The sequence below is a fragment of the Grampus griseus genome, assembly GCF_964374135.1.
Source record: "Grampus griseus genome assembly, chromosome: 16".
Classification (NCBI taxonomy): domain Eukaryota; kingdom Metazoa; phylum Chordata; class Mammalia; order Artiodactyla; family Delphinidae; genus Grampus; species Grampus griseus.
Genome location: NC_139010.1, coordinates 42,123,781 through 42,144,233, shown reverse-complemented (window position 1 = coordinate 42,144,233; position 20,453 = coordinate 42,123,781). Strand labels below are relative to the sequence as shown.

General features: G+C 38.4%; 1 pseudogene across 1 annotated transcript; it reads left to right on the top strand.

Moving 5' to 3' along the window:
- The first annotated feature begins 1,049 nt into the window (after nt 1–1,049).
- LOC309834281 (riboflavin kinase-like) lies at nt 1,050–1,572 on the top strand (annotated as a pseudogene). The gene has a single exon. The product of its transcript is annotated as a riboflavin kinase-like (transcript).
- Nucleotides 1,573–20,453: the final 18,881 nt, after the last annotated feature.

Sequence of the window (20,453 nt, the reverse complement as noted above, 5' to 3'; positions counted from 1 at the left end):
TCCTGAGCTAGAGAAAGTCTTGAGTTTTCTGAAAATCAGACAAAAATAATGAAAAAAAATTAATGCCTAGACTTAATTTTGATAATATATTTTAATTTCAAGAATAAAAACAGATTCAGTGAGTATCCATGCAGATAAAGCTTGCCCCCCACTTCTCCTTTGCAATATGAAGAAGACAGAATTGTCTACAGAATTATGAGGAAAAAAGGATTGTGACCCAAATGGGATTGTCAGTTAAAATGTGTGTTGACAAGAAGTAAAAGCAAATTCCTCATATTACATAAGGAATAATCAATTGACATTGCTCTATTTTTGATAATGAAAATTAGAGAAAATAGATATCAGTACATTTTAATTTAATGTCATTACTAATAGGATAAAAATAGTAGATATGACTTCCAAAATCACGGGAAAAGTCAAGTTAAAAAAGATAACTGTAGTCTGTAAAAAGGTATAACTGATTCACTTTGCTGTACAGCAGACACTAACACAACATTGTAAAGCAACTATACTCCAATAAACATTTTTAAAAAAGGTCCATTAAAAAGAACCATAAAACAACAAAACCCATAAAACCATGTTTTATAGTAGACATAAAACTAAACATATAAATCTTGTTAATAAAATGATCAGGATAAACTCTCACTTTGAATCACAGACTTTTATATTGGGTTAAAACTAAATATTTTATCAGTGTACCCAGTCAATCCCAAAATAATAAAAATAAGGCAATGGGCAAAGACATAAGAAGATGAATCCAAACAAAAGCAGGGCAAGAGACTTCCGCAGTTGCCGGCGTTCCGGAGCCCAGACGCAGCCTCTGAGTCACTCGGCACCTTTAGTTCGGTCAGCGGCGTGAGGGTCTCGCCGCGTCGCGTGTCGTCCGCGCCGCTCTGCCCGTGTACGCCGGTGCGCTCGCCCGGACGGCCGGCCTGCGGAGCTCCCGCCCGTGTCCCCCGGCTGGTCCGGGGGGTCCGGGCACCGCCTCGACTAAGGCTCCGCCGGACGCGCGGACTGGACCGCAGCCCGCACCCCGAGCGGACGGGGTCATGAGGCGTCTGCCGTACTTCTGCCGCGGCCAGGTGGTGCTGGGCTTCGGTCGCGGCTCCAAGCAGCTGGGCATCCCTACAGCTAACCTTCCTGAACAAGTAGTAGATAATCTTCCAGCTGATGCATCCACTGGCATATATTATGGTTGGGCCAGTGTTGGAAGTGGAGACGTCCATAAGATGGTGGTGAGCATAGATAGGATGGAACCCATACTGTAAGAATACAAAAAAGTCCATGGAAACTCATATCATGCATGCTTTCAAAGAGGACTTCTACGGGGAAGTTCTCAATGTGGCCATCGTTGGCTACCTCAGACCAGAAAAGAACTTTGATTCTTTAGAGTCACTTATTTCAGCAATTCAGGGTGATATTGAGGAAGCTAAGAAACGACGAGATTTACCAGAACATTTGAAACTCAGAGAAGACAATTTCTTCCAGGTTCCTAAAAGTAAAATAATGGCCACTGATGGAAAAGCATCTTATTTATTCATTCACTGTTTTCTAATATTTTACTGCTCATAACTACAGTCTCATCTTGGTTATACTTTAAAAATCAAACATTTTCCTACAGCTGTGAATTAAACAGTACAATGTAGTTACCATATTATGTTCCAACTGTTCAATTAAACCCATCGTATTACAGTACTAAAAAGGTTCATTTTAAAAATTTTCTTTTTTATGTAATATGTTGATTAAAATGGACCACTGGAAAGGTCTTAAGTGTTTTATAATGGAAATGAAATATATATAAATACAGGTAGCAGGCAAGTCACTAGTTTGAGATGAGAACTATAATTCTCATGGTAAAATTTTAGCATGCATGTACCTGTATAGCATGCTCTGCTAATCAGAAGGCTTATAAAAGTAACTATATTAAGCAGAGGGTTGACAGTTTATTACAAACCTAAGGGGAAAAATCCAGACTTGGTATTTTTTGTATTTTGTGCATTTATATATTATTATAGACATGAAGACTTGTGAAATTTCATTTTAATTAGTCATTTCCTTTAAGGGCTCAAATCATTGTACTGTGTTCCATTTTTGTTACAGCTGCCTCAGTTCTAATTGGTCTAGACTCTCTCCCTATTATTTTTTGTTTTTCTTTTAAAACAGTAAAATGAGCGTTTTTCGAATCTCTAGCTCTCGTTGTGTCGTATAACACGTCTCTCTTTTTAAGAGTAGCTGTTCTTCAACATTTTTCTTAACCTTTGTTTCCTGTATACAATTGTCAGTGTCAGTTTTTCCATTTAGAATATCCAACTCTACATTTACAAAATGTAGAGTTTCATCTGCGTCTGTATCTGCCATCCCATCCCTTCACTGTATGAACAGTGATTAAGCACGTATCTCTTGCATTTTAGGAAAAACACCCAAAACTTCATCTGTAGGTTTCCTCAAAGTTTAAACGAACACCTGCCAGTTCATTTATATATACCAGTTTCTTAAACAACACAAAATATTTGTTCCCCAGCCCTACTCCCACCCCAGGAAACTATTTAAGAGCCAACTAAACTATGAAATACAAAGTTATTTGTTTTTAATGTGATTATATGTTCCTGAGCAAATGCAAACAGTTGTAGTTGTGTGTGCACAATGTAATTTAAGGCTAAGGAGTGCTATCTAGAAGGTAATTTTAAAGATAACTCATTATAAAACCATTTTCCCCTAATCTGCATAAATGAGAGAACTAATTTTAACAAAACTGTTTATATAATATTTAGAAAAACATCTAAAGCTAATGTTGGAGAAGGGGGAAGCAGGAATAAATTCAGATGGATTTTTACTTTGACTTTTTGGTGTATGAATTTATGGCAAACAATGTAGTATGTGTCTTTTTCTTTTCTTCTTTATAGAAATCTTAGAAAATGTAATTTAATGTTAGAAATCCTATACTTGAAAGAAGCCTCAATTATCAGTGGTTCTATGAAACAAAGTTAAAAACAAACATGGAAAACGTAAAAAAGATTTGTGTTTGAGTGGCTTGCGACTGATTGTGTCCTCTTTAAGTGTGAAAATTCTTTGATATTGTCATCTTACATTTTGTTAAATAACTATTGCTTTTGAAAAACCTTTAGTGTGTGGTTTAGGAGTTAGTTAATAGTGTCTACATTTTTTTGAGTTTTATATTAAGTATTTATATATTATAAGAAATTGCAGTAGGGTCATTTTCGCTTAGTCACTGTTTTCAGGCCTTGAAATAAATCTTGACCAAGTGATGTTTCTTCTTAAAAAAGAAGGCAAGAGTGGAACATGAATAGGAGACAAGGTGGAACCCAAGGCTGGCACAGTCAATATGATGAATAGTGTTAATTTATTCCACTAAAAGAAAAAAATCCTCAATGAAGATATAACAGGTTGTACTCTTCTGTGCTGAATGTAAAAACATTAAATGTAGTAAACAAAAGTTTCTAGCAATACAACAAGAGGAAGAGAAGTGCTGTTGTAGTAGGTGATGTTGACACACTCTGTTGGGACAAATCTAGTGGACAAAAATGAGTAAGTGTGTAGAGGGTTCAAACAATGTAACTTATTTGTGTCCCTAAAATGGAGAAGGTACAACTTTTCAAAATATACTTAGGACATTTCTACAATTTCATCACAAAGAATATCTTAGTAGATTCTGGCAATTAAAATTCCACCAGTGGACCACCAGTCCACGAGTTTTTGGTTGTGTTGTAGACCACTCAGTGCTTTTGACAGATCCCCATGATGATGGTTATTGTCATCATAAAATATTCACTGAGAGCCTGTGATGAGCACGTCCCCCTGCATCTGCCATAGACAGGAGGTCAGGAGATTCCATAGCCATGCATTAAAAAGGAAAAGAAGAGGGCTTCCCTGGTGACGCAGTGGTTGAGAGTCCGCCTGCCGATGTAGGGAACACGGGTTCGTGCCCTGGTCCGGGAGGATCCCACATGCCGCGGAGCGGCTGGGCCCATGAGCCATGGCCACTGAGCCTGCGCGTCTGGAGCCTGTGTTCCGCAATGGGAGAGGCCACAACAGTGAGAGGCCCACGTACCGCAAAAAAAAAAAAAAAAAAAAAAAAAAAAAAAAAGAAGAGAAACTAGGCTTTGATCCATTGTGAATGACTCCCAAGCTCTGATTCTTCATCTAGATGGCAACTGTTGACCCCTCGGTCAATGATGGAATTAAAATCTAGTTAGTGTCCATGGAGCAAATAGATTCCATTTCCAACATGAGGACAGCGACCTTTTACTCATTCTCTCCCCTGCCTTGGATTTCAGACTTACAGACTTAAAAGGATTGCTGTCGTGGAACGAGAATAACTCACTCTAGAAGGGCTGTGTTTTGGTAAAAGCGATTTTTATTATGGAGCCTAAGGTGCTCTGGAAATATAAACTGTGTAACTCGGGAAGGCATGTCTCATTTTGAGAAGCATTGCAGGAGCACATGTTATCCTTTATAGAGTGATTATAAAATGATTTATAAAGTGATTCTTCACTGCACAAACTAACTCAAGGGACCTTAAATACTGAACACTCTTAGTGTGTTGCAAGCTAGATTAGGGTTCCACATGACTTTTCTGGAATGCATTTATTGCAGAAGGTACAGCCAATGTGCCCCTAGGAAGGAAAATCATTGAAGCTCTCCAAGGCCCTCTGGAGTGTAAAATGAAGAGACCATGTGTGGTCTGGACAGGAGTGATCTGTGCCTAAAACTAAGTCACCTGGTGCAAGGTGAGTAGATTGTTTTTAGTAAGTAGATAATTAAGAAAAAGCATGGGCATGTGCTCCAACGTGCTGTGTGGGCTCCATTCTAACCACCGACTCAGCAGTGACTGTGTTTTTAAGGAGATGAACTCCCTGGTATCCTCATCCAGGTGAGTTGAAAGTGATCAAGAAGAGAAGCTCCCCAGGGTCCCCGAGGTTGCCAGAGCCCTGCTTGCTCTGTCCTGGGTCACCCTGCGTGTGAGGGAACGGAGTTGAGATCATATACTCTCTGTCTGAGAAGTGCACGCCTATTTACATACATACACAATCTCCTTGAGAGCTCCTTTGAATTCAGACACATCAGTTATTTGCAACTGCATGATTTCATTCCACACGGTGGTGATATTTTTTTCTCCAAATATGGACTCCTGAGGTGGTAATAAATAATGCAGTCTGGGCGTAGGAAATGGAGTATCCTTCCCCCAGGGTTATTCCAGGGAAGCAGGGACGGAAGCCGGCCTTGCTATTTCAGGAAAGCTGGTGGAGGTTGCATTGGAGGGCTGGTAGCTGGGCGGCAGCTGTCCTCAATCTTGTGGCTTTAACAGAGGGGAGCTGCCAGATTTACATTGTTCAAACACTTAACTAAATTAGCTATGAAAAGAAGGATGGGAGGAGCCCCGCTTAGTGGGGGAATTCAGGCCTTCTGGCTTCACACACTTTACGCACACACACTTTACACACCACACGCGCGCACACACACACACACACACACACACACTGATTTTCCCCAAGAGTCTTCCAGGGGGTACTGGAGAGAAATTGTGTGCCCCTTATAGCGAGATTAACATGACAAAAACAGTGAAAATGCCTGCTTTAGAAAGTTGTGCCTGGAGCATCTGGTCAGGGTTGCCGGGCTCTGGGCCTACACGCTGGGCTGAGAGTCTAAGTTAGACCCTGGATCAGCAGACTGAGGACTAGTCTAGGGCAGTAGATCCAAAAAATAAGGATGAGAACCCAGAGGCTTCAGTTCTGAGGACAGGAAACACTGGATGAAGGCAAGTGGTGTAGGTCTGGCTCTCTGAGTCCCTTTGAAATCATCTCTGCTCTACTGGATTTTCAGTTTAGCGATTGTTGGTTAGGGGACAGTTGCATCTAAGAATGTTAAATATTGGCTCTTTGTCAAGTTGGTGTTTTCACTAGTGGATGGCCACAGTGCTCTGTCATTGAGTTTATCCTCTTTAACATTCGATCAGTGAGTTGAGTAACACCATGGAAGACATTTATCTAACATTCTAATAACTTAAAACATGAAAGCATATACAATGGAAAACAGAATCATGATTTGAAATAAATTTGAAAAATGGCAAATTTAGCCAAGACCAACAAGGTGAAGCTTCTTAGGAGTACACGGAAGATTCTAAAATTCGATTCCAGAAATCCATTTCATAAGCATAATATAGAAGAACTGTAGCTGGGCAGATGCAGCATCTAAGGAGACACTCTGTGACCTCACTTTAGCACATAGTGAGTCATGGGGAGCCAGGACTGTCTTGTGGCAAAGAAAGAAACAGCCCAGGCAGCGCTGGCAGACCCTGATCTGGCTCAGCTCCAAGAACCCTGAAGACCCATGGACAAGCCAGGAACTGACACCTTCTCACAGGAGGAATTTGTAAAGGAGCCTGGGTTATTCATCCTGGAAAAGACCTCTCTAAGACATGGTCTCCATCTCTGAAGACTCTCATGGAGGACTGGAAGCAACTGCTCAGACAGACCTGGGGGGCAGAAGTCACAGGAAGGAACACTTGGGCTTAAAATACAAAGATATTCTAATGACTCAAGGTCCAAAAAGCGGGTGCCTGCTTTGTAAAGCGAGTACTGAATATCTGAGCAGAGGAAAGAAGGCCTATGCCATCACTAAGACACCTCTGGCACCATGATTCTCTGGAGTCTATGTGGATATAGGCTAGTCCTCTTTAAGAAGCAAAATCCACTCCTTCCCCTGGATAATGACACGAAACACCTTTAATCAATGGGACTTCTCAAAGTGACCTTTGGGAGGCTTAACTGCATCTTCCCTAAGTGGAGATAAGGAGTTCACTCTATCAGCCCAGAGGAATCCTCCAGGCTGAGGAGGCCCAGCTGAGACTATGGCATGTTCTGGGCCTGGCCTGACCTTCCTGGGCCTCCAGGCCGAGGTTCCGCTCCTTGGGGAACCCACCGACTGAGCTGCTGTGCAGCGACTAAGGCTCATACACCAGAAGATTAGCCTCACTGTGTGTTCCTATCACTGGACTATGGCCAGACTGATGCTCTTCCTGTTCCCATTCTGGGGGATGGCAAGGGAGCTGGGGTTGGGGGAGCCTTTGATAAAGCTGCACAGGTCCCAGGAACCATCACAGAACCCTGGTCTGGAATTTTATTCCTAAATTGGTAGCAGAAGAGTTTCCAGATGGCCTCTGCTCTACTCAATCCAGGTCCCACTTCTGTCTGTGCTTGCTGGGTTGACCCTGGACAAGTTATTTGTCATGTCAGATCTCAGTGTCCTCATCTGTAAAAAACAGTGGTTAACTTGGTGATTGTCGTGAGGTTTAAAAATATAAGCGTGTACGCCGTACACCATAGAACAGTCTACAGCCCACGTACCATGGGCACATTTTGAGGCCCCAGGTTATTAATTGCTGCTGTTCTCATTATTTTAGGTAATTGCATGCGCCTATTTTATTTTCTATGTTACCAGTTCTCTGAAGGTAGGACTTTAGGTCTTATAAACTTTTCTATAACTCGGAACTAGTTCCGAATTTGGCATATAACAGTTGCCAAGGAATATTTATTCCACAAATAAGTAGCTCATATTTTAATATAATGTAATGTTAATTACATTAAAGACCATCAACAGAATGAAATAGGTAATTTGAGGTAATAATAAAAATAATGAGCAATTATTAATTGCTTCCTTTGGGCCGGACACTTTACATGCAGTCAAGTGCAGCACTGAATTCTCACAATAATTCTCAGAGGAAGAAACTACTAACTCCACTTTAAAGATGGAAATACTGAGGTTCAGAGTTTAGATGACTTGCCTAGAAGCCCATAGTCTGGACCTGATCCCCCAGGGGTGTCTCACACCACAGCCTGTGCTCTCCATCACCAGGTGACCAGACATTGGAGCTGATCCCGTTTCATACACAGTAACTGTATGCAGTGGGACTGGCCCCACACCCCCCAAGCTGCTTCCAGATCTGATGGCAGCGCCACATTTAGCCCTTACATGGAGCCCTGGAGAAGCCGTGCTCCTTAGCCCAGATTCTAATCAATAACCTCACACTTTCTGTACACATCCTTGCTGAGTGTGACTGCATGGGGAGCATCTGTTCTGGAGATGAGCCACCCCCGACGGGCTCCTCTGCTTCCTGTCCTCTTAGGGGCACACAAACAGGGACAGACCCAGCTGCATGAGTCTTGACAATCATCATCATCATCGTTATCCCTTTGCTGTCAAGAATATTCTGAAAGTAAATGTGAAGGTCCTCCTCCCAAGTGAAACTCCTTGTACAGTTCTGGGGTGTCACTTCAATGCATGTACTATGCCTCATTTATTGTAACCTCTCCCAGAAATACATAAACTGAAAATTAGATTAACTGGGAAGACCTCTTAAATACCAGTTAATTTGGATGTGTTTGCTGGACTTGAGTTAACCTGACTAATTAAATATAGAGTTACATTTAAGTTACCCACTGAAGATGGGTGTTGTCCTCATAAATATCAACAGGTTCATTTACTTCTACTTGCTGTGAAGCCACAGAATTCAAAACCAGAACTGCTTGTGTGATTTGTTGCATATACTGCACTGCCATGATCTTATTGAATGTATTTTTTAATATTCTTTTTATATGTGTTCCATTTCAGTTAGGTGGTCTGGAAGGAACCAGGACCAAAAAAAAAAAAAGATGAAAACTTCTCCCCCAGAAAATGTGTTTACAAAATATTCTTCTTTGATGTTTCAGTAACAGAATAATTTTGCACGTAGAGCTCCCAATTTACATTTTCTTCTTTCTATTTTTATACAAAGCCTTTTTTTTTCCCTTCAGAGCAACAGATAAACTGAGACATATTTGTTAAGGTGGTAGACAGATGAAAGGGATGAGCACGAAGTCTAGAGCAGGGGGTGGCGAACTTATTTATAAGAGGCTGTAACATTTTCAGTTTTGCAGACCATATGGAACTACTCAAGTCTGCCATTGCAGTGTGAGAGCAGCCATAGATGATACATCTAAACAAGTGTGTTGGGTCCCAACACAACTTTATTTACAAAAACAAGCAGCAAGCAGATCGGATCTTCCAGCATAGTTTGCCGACCCCTACTCTAGACAGACACCTCAGTTCAAGCCTTGTCTCCATCACCTATCAGTTCTGACTGTAGGCTGTGAACCTCAGTTTCCGCATCCGTAAAATGGGTATGCAGCACATATTTCAGAGAGTTAGAGGTTAGGTGAAATGTAGCACTTCTGAAGCACTAATTAAATGTGTGCCTCTAAAATAAAAAAGGAGAGGATCATCCACACTGTCAATGAGGTCAGTGCAAGAATTTTTTTGTTGGATGTGAGGCTGAATTAGAAATAATTCCTGCCCTGTGGCTGTTCTTTGGTCTTTTGACTTCAGCTTACTTGAAAGAATTAAAGAAGAAATAATTGCATGGGATTTATTTATTGACTGCAAAAGTAATGTTAAAAATATTTTCTTCTGTGTTGCTCAGTAAGGCCACAATGATGATCTGGCCAAAGCAAGTTCTCCAACAATCTTGCTTTACCCTGAAGGGTTTTTATGTTTTTACTTCATGGGTAATATCAATCACCTTATTTTCCCATTTTTCCATGGCCATCAGGAATCTCGAAATGAAACCTGTTGTTCAATTTTCAAAATCTAACAGTTCGAACTTTATAATAGTAATAAAACTAAAAATAAGAAAATTTTATTGAGCACCTAATATGTGGCAGTGTTCTAGGCACCGGGTTATGGTGAGCCTCGAGACTCACACGTTTCTAATCTCTTGGAGCTTTCCTCTTATTGGGGAGCTAAATAATAAACATGGTAGCACAAATATTAAATAATTTTCAGGGTGACAGAGTGGTGTGATGAAAATAAAGCATCCTGACATGGTAGAGAGTGATGGATGGAGGGGTGCATTTTAGAAGTGATTGAGGAAGTCTTCCAAGGAGCCATGTGAAAGGCTGGCAGGGAGGAGCACGAGATCCTGTGTGGGGAACACAAGTAGCGGGTTGGGACCCAGCAAGAAGGGCAGAGGGGTTTGAGCAGAGCAGGCAGGAGACTGGAGCCGAGCAGAGGGTGCGCCAAGGCTTTCCCTGGTGGGTCGTTTCAGTGTTATAAGAAGCCACGGGGAAGCTTCCAGCCGGGGAGCCCAGAAGCCTGGATGTTCACCACACCCCACACCTGCCTCACCATTAAAATGGCATTTCTCCCCCTCCCTGCCATTCCTCTGAAGCTGCTGCACCTCTTGGAGTTACCAGTGCTCTTCTAGTAGCAAATTTAGTAGATGCCCCCATCAGTTTACTTAAAATATTACATACAATAGCATTCACTCTTTTTGGTGTCGAGTGCTAGGTGTGTTGAGTTCATGGGGTCCTGTAACCAGCCCCGCAGGCAAGCAGAGCTCCTGTTAATCCCCTATCTTACAATCCCAGAAGCATTGACACAATTACCCATTTTCTCTCCTGATCTCTTCCTGCTGTGAACTCTTGGTCTTTAGCCTTTTTCTTAAACACTGGGTTTCTCAGAGTTTCATCCTCAGTCCCTTTCTCCTCTCACTCTGTATTTTTTCCCTAGGGATGCCCACCCATCCCTGGCTCCAGCTGCCGGCCCTCCCCTTCTGGATGCCTGCAGGGACCATGGGAGCCCTCACTCCCTGGAGTCTGCTCAGATGACAATTCTTGGTACTTCTCCTGACTCCTACTTAAAATTGCCTCTGCTATCCCAGCTTCCCCAGCATTTCCTATCTCAGTTTCTTCTGTATGCCATTTCATAACCTTTATCACACCCTATCATACAATGTACTGATTCATTTGCTTCTTGTCTGTATTCCCACTAAGGATAAGCTCCAGGAGGGTAGGGGATTTTACCCGTGTTGCTAGATTTTCAGCATCTAAAACCATGCTTGGTATATAATAAGGGTTTAATAACTATTTGTTGGGTGATGGAATAATATTGATGATCTGGTGCTTATTTGGACATCTTACTCTAATGCTCCCAGTTCCTCAAAGGCAACTGCTCAGCACTATTCTCAAGTCCAGCTTCCCCTTGGGGATGAGAAGGAGCTGAGTTCCATGGTATAGATGAGGGTTCTGAAGCCGGGGCCACTCTGGGGATAGGGATATCAGTGGGCGCCTTTGGTCTCTTGCCTCCACTTGCCTGGGCCCACTTGTCTCAAATGTCTAAAAAGATCCAGTGTCTTCCAGAAAGGGGGCCCACCTATCTCAATGGTCCTGGACACAGGAGAAGTCCCCTTAACACATTATTTTCCCTAGGATGTCATGGGTTATGACAGCTATCATGAGTAAAGATTAATAGTCAAGACCGCTGCCCTCATGGTTAGAAGAATGCCTAACACACAGTAGTCATTCAATAAATATTTGTCGAATAAATGAATACATGCTTAGCAATTTTAGCTATTTCCAGTGTAAAACTAACTCATCCTTTACTGTGATCTGGTTAATCAGTTCCTTCCTCTGGGACTGAGAAGAACTGATAACGTGGTTCTAGTCATCCACTCTTCCTGTCGAGGGCTCTGGTTTCTCAGAGGGGCTCAGTATGGTTTCCATTTCCCTCTGAGTATAACTAGGGCACTGAGGGGTAGACATGGCTGCTTTTAAATGATATTTAATTTAATTGAATGTAATTTATAAAGTTTTTCCCCAGCTTTTTTCAGGTATGATTGAAAAAAATTGTATATATTTAGGTTATTAATGTGATTTTTTTAAAGGTGGACAATGTGATGCTGTAATGTATATATACATTGTGAAATGATTACCACAGTCAAGTTAATGAACATGTCCATTACCTCACATAGTTACCATTTTTGGGGGGGGGTAGTGAGAACACACTTAAGATTTACTCTCAGCAAATTTCAAGTATGCAAACGAAAATAGAACAAACTATACTTACACTCCTGAATGCCCATTGAGGTGCCTGGACCACTGACCAGAGCTCCATATGTAGAATGAAGCCAAGAGACCAAACTGACTCAGACAAGCATATCTGAAGGAAGAAGTCTTTACTTTTTTTTCCCAATTCATTTTAATTGTAAAATGTACATAACATAAAGTTCACTATACTGACTGTTTTTAAGTGTATAGTTCAGTGGCACTAAGTACATTCACATTGTTCTACAACCATCAACATCAGCCATCTCCAGAACTTTTTCATCTTTCCAAACTAAAAATCTGTATCCATTAAACACTAACATCCCATTTCTCCCTTTCCCCAGCCCTAGCAACCTCCATTCTACTTTATTACTCGATGAATTTGACTACTATGTGTACCTCATATGAGTAGAATCATACAGTATTTGTCATTTTGTAATTGGCTTATTTCACTTGACATAATGTTTTCAAGGTTCATCCAAATTGTAGCATGTATCAGAATTTTCTTCCTTTTTAAGGCTGAATCTGAATAATATTCCATTATTCGATATATATATATATATATATTGATATATATCACAGCCATATCTATATCTACATATATAAATATGTAGATAGATAGCTATTTCTGTCTTAAATCTATCTATATTGCTGGATCATGTGATAATTCTATTTTTAATTTTTTGAGGAACTGCCTATTTTCCACAGTGGTAATAACATTTTACATTCCTACCAACAGTGCACAAAGGGTTCCAATTTCTGCTCATCCCCACCAACATTTGTTGTTTTATTGTTTTTAAAATTAATTATTAAAAAAAATTTTTATTGGAGTATAGTTGATTCACAATGCTGTTAGTGTTTGCTGTACAGCAAAGTGAATCAGTTATACATGTACATATATCCACTGTTTTTTAGATTCTTTTCACATATAGGTCATTGCAGAGTATTGAGTAGAGTTCCCTGTGCTATACAGTAGGACCATATTAGTTATCTGTTTTATATATAGTAGTGCAACACTTGTTATTTTCTATTTTTTTTTTTTTTTGGTGGTGTCCAACCTAATGTTGTGAGGTGGTATCTTACTGTAGTTTTGATTTGCATTTATCTGATTATTAGTGATGTTGAGCATCTTTTCATGTTCTTGTTGACCATCTGTTGAATATCTTCTTTGGAGAAATGTCTATTCAAGTGTTTTCCCAATTTTTTAATCAGGTTGTTTTTGTTATTGTTGAGTTGTAAGAGTTCTTTATGTATTCTGCATATTGATTCCTTATCAGATATATGATTTGCGAATATTTTCTCCCATTCTGTGGGTAGCCTTTTTACTCAACTGACAGTGTTTTTTCACACACAGAATTTTTTTTATGAAGTCTAATTTTCCTGTTTTTTTTCTTTTGTTGACTGTGCTTTTAGTGTCATATCCAAAAAATAATTGCCAAATCCAATATCGTGAAGCTTTGTCCTATGTGTTCTTCTAAGAGTTTTACAGCTGTAGGTATTACATGTAGATCATGGATCTACTGTGAGTTAATTTTTGTATATGGTGTTAGGTAAGGGTCCAGCTCCATTTTTTTTTTTTTTGCATGTGGATATTCAGTTTTCCCAGGACTATTAGTTGAAAAGACTATCTTTTCCCCCATTGAATGATTGTGGCACCCTTGTCAAAAATCATTTGACTAGGGCTTCCCTGGTGGCACAGTGGTTGAGAGTCCACCTGCCGATGCAGAGGACATGGGTTGTGCCCCAGTCTGGGAAGATCCCACATGCCGCGGAGCGGCTGGGCCCATGAGCCATGGCCACTAAGCCTGTGCATCCAGAGCCTGTGCTCCGCAACGGGAGAGGCCACAACAGTGAGAGGCCCGTGTACCGCAAAAAAAAAAAAAAAAATCATTTGACTAAATATGTGAGGATTTATTTCCAGACTTTCTGTTCTATTCTCTTGGTCTATATGTCTGTCCTTATACTAGTACCATACTGTTTTGATTACTGTAGCTGTGTAGTTAAGTTTTCAAATCAGGAAGTATAAGTCTTTGAGCTTTTTTCTTTTTCAGGATTATTGTGACTATTCAAGTTTTCTTGAGATTCCATATGAATTTTAGGATGAATTTTTCTACTTTTGAAGAAATGTCAGTGGAATTTTGATAGGGTTTATGTTGAATTTTTAGATTACTTTGGGTAGTATTGACATTTTGGCAATATTAATTCTTCCAAACAGTGAATATGGGATATCTTTACATTTACTTATGTCTTTAATTTCTTTCAGAAACGTTTTATAGTTTTCATTGTGCAAGTCTTTTGTCTCCTTGTTAATTCCTAAGTATTTTATTCTTTTTGATGCTATTATAAGTGGAATAAACATTTTCTTATTTTCCTTTTCAGATTGTTCATTTATAGTTTATAGAATTGCAACTAATTTTTGTGTGTTGGCTTTGTATCCTGCTACATTGCTGACTTAACTTAGAACTTATTAGTTCTAAGTTTTGTTGGGGAATCTTTAGGGTTTTCTACATATAAGATTATATAATCTGTGAAAAGAGATCATTTTACTGCTTCCTTTCCAATTTGGATGCATTTTACTTCTTTGTCTTGCCTAATCGCTTTGGCTGTGTCTTTATTTTTACACTTATGTCTTTATATGTTAGGCTTCCATAGCAGTCAAATAATTACTGATCCCCCCCACCCAGGGGAAACAAAAGGAAAGGAAAAACACATACACTTGTTTAAGTTGAAGTACAAATTATAACAACTATGTTGGCCAACAGGAAACTTCACCTAAATGAAATAGGATCCAGGATGGGACGGATCCTTGCCTTGGCTGGAGAGGATATACCATGTCAAGGAGAGCACACCCATGGAGAAGGGCAGTGATAATTTACCCACCTTTGAAAATAAAGCACAGTGCAGCAGGAAGCCAGGTGGGGTCCTGACCTTGTACTGACCTCAGGAGTCCCAGTATGGTTGGTGTTAGTTCAAGAACCTACAGTCACACTTAATACATTGTGCTTTTTTTCATTTAGTGTTTCCTAATTCCCTTTGGGTCCCTATGGTGAGTGTGAAGGTACAGAGTATGGTAGGCATCCTCAGCTTTCCCACCCAAACCAGGTGGTCTATCATCACCTTTTATCAAAGGAAAAAACCTTTGAAATCTTACGTTTGTTTCTGATAAAGATGGCAAATTATACAAATCAGTGGAAAATTTAGCAATCTGGTGGAAAATGGGTAATTCTGGACACTCCCCATTCAGCTCCATGCTTCCTTCTCCCACTATTAGTGGGAATGTAAAATGGTACAGCCACTTTGGAAAACAATCAGGCAGTTCTTACAAATAATTAAATATAGAGTAACTATATGACCCAGCAGTTCCACTCCTAGGTATATACTTAAGAGAAATGAAAACACATGTGCATACAAAAACTTGTATGCAAATATTTATAGCAGCATAATCATAATAGCCAAAAGCTGAAAACAAATCAAATGCCAATCAACTGATGAACCAATAAGCAAAAGGTGGTATACTTATACAATACAATATTGTTTGACTATAAAAAGGAGTGAAGTACTGATGCACACTACAACATGAATGAACCTTGAAAACATTATGGTAAATAAAAAGTAGTTAGTCACTAAAGACCATACATTATATGATTCCATTCATATGAAATGTCCAGAACAGGAAAATCTACATAGACAGAAGACAGTTTAGTTATTTCTCAGGGCTGGAGGTAAGGGAAGGGAATAACTGGGTGATAGCTAAAGGGTGTGTGGTTTCTTTCTGAGGTGATGAAAACATGAGCATGTGAAAATTGACTATTGTGGTGGCTGCACTTATCTGTGACTATACAAAAAATATATTTGTATACTTTAAATGATTAAATTATATGGTATGTAAATTGCATCTCAATAAATGTGTTCAAGGAAGTGAATTAAAGGATAACAGCATATAGGATGGGAGGAGAGAAATGGAAGTGTACTGTTTAGGTTCTTATAGAGTTACAGATGTATGCTACCAACCATGAAGAAACCACTAAAATAACAAATGAAAAAAGATGGTAGTAAGCTAACAAGGGAGATAAAATGCAATTACAAAATATTCAATTAATCCAAAAGAAAGCAGAAAAAGGTGGAATAAAGAACAGATGGAAAAAATAAAACACAAATGTCAAGATGATAGATTTAAACCTAACCAAATCAATAGCCACATAAAATGTAAATGGGTTAAATACCTTAGTTAAAAAAGAAGACAGGGCTTCCCTGGTGGCGCAGTGGTTGAGAGTCTGCCTGCCGATGCAGGGGACATGGTTTCGTGCCCCGGTCCGGGAGGATCCCACATGCCGCAGAGCAGCTGGGCCCTTGAGCCATGGCCGCTGAGCCTGCGCGTCCGGAGCCTGTGCTCCACAACGGGAGAGGCCACAACAGTGAGAGGCCCGTGAACAAGAAGACATTATCAGATTGTATAGCAAAGCAAGCTGACTGTATGCTGCCTAAATAAAACTCACTTTAAATATAGAGATATGAATAAATTAAAAAATAATAATGGAAAAATATACTATTCTAACACTAATCGAAAGAAAGCTGGAGTAGCTATTTTCATGTAAGACTAAGTAGACTTCAGAGCAGTAAATAATACCAGATATAAAGAACGTAATTTCAAAATAAAAAGGGATAAATTTATCAAGAGAACATAACAATTCTAAATTTTTGTAAAAAGAGAACTTCAAAATATATGAAGAAAAACTGGGAGAATTTCAAGAAGAAATAAACAAATCAACAGTTATAGTCAGAGATTTCAATACCCCTTTCTCAAAACCTGATAGACTATATAGACAGAAAATCAATAAGATTATAGAAAATTTAAACAACACTATCAACCAGTTTGAACTAATTGACATATGCCTCCCAACAATTACAGTATATATTCTCTTCAAGTGCATGCAGGACATTTACCAAGTTAGATCATATTTTGGCTATAAATTAAGTGTCCATAAACTTAAAAGCATTCAAATTGTACAAAATATGTTCCTTGGCTACAAGATATTAAATTAGAAATCAATAATAAAGTCCTTAAACATTTGGAAACCATAGCACACTTCTAAATAAACCATGATCAAAAAAATTTAAAGTGAAATTATAAAGTATTTTTAACCAAATGAAAAAGAAAATGCTACCTAGCAAAATTTGTAGGAATCCACTAAAGCAGTACTCAGGAGGAAATTTATAGCACTATAGGTCAATTATGGAAAAGAAGATCTCAAATTAATGGCATCAGCATGTACCTTAAGAAATCAGAGAAAGAAGAACAAATTAAACCCAAATCAAGTAAAGGAAAAAATAAAGATCAGGGCAGAAATCAAGGAAATATAAAAGAGAAACAAAATAGAGAAAATTAATAAAATAAAAAGCTGGTTCTTTGAGAAAATTAATAAAGTTCATAAACCTTTTTTCAGACTTATTAGGAAAGAAGAAAAAGAACCAATTTACCAATATCAGGAACGAAGGAAGTGACATCACTACAGATTCTACAGATATTGAAAATATAGTATAGAAATATTTTGAACAACTTAATGCAAATAAATCAATGACTTATATGAAATGGAGAAATTCCTTGAAAGACACAAACCACCAAAGCTCACTCAGATGGAAATAACCTGAATACAGTTAATCTATATCAAAGGAAAATAGTTTGTTATTAAAACCTTCCCACAAAGAAAACTCCACACCCACTTCACTGGTGATTCTTCCAAATATTTAAGAAGGAAATACTACTAATTCTGCTATATTATTCCAGAAAATTGAGGTGAGTATGGTACCTCTCAACTCATTCTATTAAGCCAACTTTATCCTGGTACCAAAACTTTCCTGGAAAAGAAGATTATAGGCCACTACCCCTTATAAACATATATGCAAAAGTTCTTAACAAAATTTTAGCAAGTTTAAGCCAATCATATATAAAATAGATCATGACCAAATGGATTTATCCCAGGAATGCAAGGTTGATTTAACATTTGAAAATCAATCAATGCAATTCATCATATTAACAAACTGAAATAGAAAAAAAAAATGTAATCATCTCAATAAACACAGGAAAAGTATTTGACAAAATCCGAATCTATTCCTGATAAAAACTCTCAGAAAACTAGGAATAGAGAGGAACTTTCCTGATCCAATAAAGGGCATCTAGGGAAAAATCTCTACAATTAACATTCATACATAATGCTGAAAGGCTGAATGTTTTCCTTTTATGATCCAAAACAAAGCAGGGTGTCTGCCTTTACCACTTCTATTCAACATTGTATTGGAGGTTCTTGCCAGGGCAAATAGGCACAAAAATGAAATAAAAGTTATCCAGATTGGAAAGGAAGAATTAAAACTGTCTTTATTCACAGATGACATGATGGTCCACATAGAAAATCTGATGGATTCTACAAAACCTAATGAAAGACTTAAAGAATATAATTCAGCAAGAAGGAAGTCTTAAAATCAGAAGGAAGGTCTCCCAGTGAAATAGCACTCAGGAAGAAAAAGGTACACCTGTCAGCAATTTTTAAAATGACTAAAATTGGGGATTTAAAAAAAGGTGGAACTAAACACTAGACAATACAGTAAGTTGGCAGATTGGAGGAGGAGATATGCTGGACAAATATCATTCTAAAGTTCTTGTATTGTCTGGGAGGAAGTTAAAAATCTAACTTTATACTTTGTAAAGTCTAGTATACACATTAAAATGTAATGGAAGCTCATAAAACTAATAGAAATAGAATGTGTAATTGTAACTATTAGAGAACAAGGGAGTAGGATGAATTAAGCATGGATAAATATACAGAAATGTAGGAAAGAAAAAATAAATAAAGAAAAAAATACAGTAACTTAAAAATAAAAAAGAATGATAAGTCTAAATATATCAATACTTACAATAAATTTAAGTTGATTAATCTTATAGTTAAAAACAACTTTGCTAAGTTAGATTAAAAAATTAAGCTATGTTTGTTCTTTTTGCAAGAGGTTCTACTAAACCTAAAACCTAAAATAAAAGTAAAAATTAGAAACTAAAGCAATATGAATGTTAGACTAAATATATTTTTTAAACCAAAAAGCACTAATAGGAACGGAAAGCATAATTACTCAATAAGGAAAAGGAAATATTAATCAGAAAGATAAAACAATGGGGAAATATGTATATATTTAAAAACATAATATCAAAGGGATAAAATAGAATTGATCAAAGTTTCCATAAAGATTGATAAATCTATAATAATAGTGGGAGATTTTCATACATGTCTGTCATAATTGATGAGTTAATTGAATAAACTTGGTATAATAGCTTTATAGAAATAACTTTACATGAAACAAAAAGAGAAATTAGTCATTATTTTCAAACACTTGTGAAATGTGTAAAGATTGAAATCTCAGCAAATACTAACAAATCGTTATCATATAGACCATATTTTCTGACCACAATGAAATAAAATTAGATATCAAAAGTTAAAAGGAAAAAAGAAAAAAATAAGGAAAGAACAACAACAAAACACAATAAACTAAAAAACACACCTTTATAAATTTTGTGGATCAAAAGAAGTCATCATGAATACTATCAAAGATTTAGAACTTCATAACAATGTAAGGATTGTATATCAAAAGCGGTGGAGTATAGCTGAAGCAGTATTTAAAGGGATAATGCTACTTTAAATGTGCTATATTGTCATTTCAAAAAGTTAACATAAAATTGAGTTTATCCCAAAGTGTGAAAGAATAATAAAAAGAGGAAGTTAATGAAGTTAATGAAGTAGTATATTAAAATAAAACACATACAAGATAAAAAAAAAAAAGCTATTTTCTGAGAAGACACATTGTGGAATGGTACAGTTCTACCAGCAAGATTGATTAAGCAGCAAAGAAAGCACAGATTACCAACATTAGGAAGGATAGAGGGAGGAGGGATGTTGAAAGGTGAGGTTGGAACAGTGGCCAGGGGAAGGTGATGAGGTGTCACTGGGCTGGGCTGAGGCTGCAAGCTTGCCAGAGGACTGAGTGCTCTGGACCTGTTGCTAGGGCCCAGTGCCCCTGGATGCCCCCTCACCCCAACCTGGTTGGAAGAATAAGCGAACAGAAGCATGCTGGCACCAGGAAGAGGCCCCTTCCTCCTACAGTGTTCCTCCAGCATCCTCTACTGATAAAGTCGAACACATGGGCGCCAGTAGCAGACGAGAAATGCTTACAGCTCGCTGAACAAGAAATAAAGAATGGATTTGCAGCTGAGACACATTAAACTGATAACTGGTACAGACAAGATCCAAGATGAAGAATCAACAGTTGGTGGCGTTTCCTGAGATGGGATCCTTGAGGAAAAGACATTTAGAACAAAGTAGATGAACAACATTTTGAAAAAGCTGAGTTTATTAACACACTTGAGAAATGCCCAGTGAAACGACCAGCAGGCAGCTAGCTTCTCAGGGGTCTGGTGCCTGGAGGGAGAGCCGGACTGGAGAGAGAGATAAGCAGGTCTCCAGTGATGGAGCCATGTGGCAGGGTGGAGGCACATGGAGAGTCAGTTAAGAGAGAACCCTGAGCAACTCTGACATC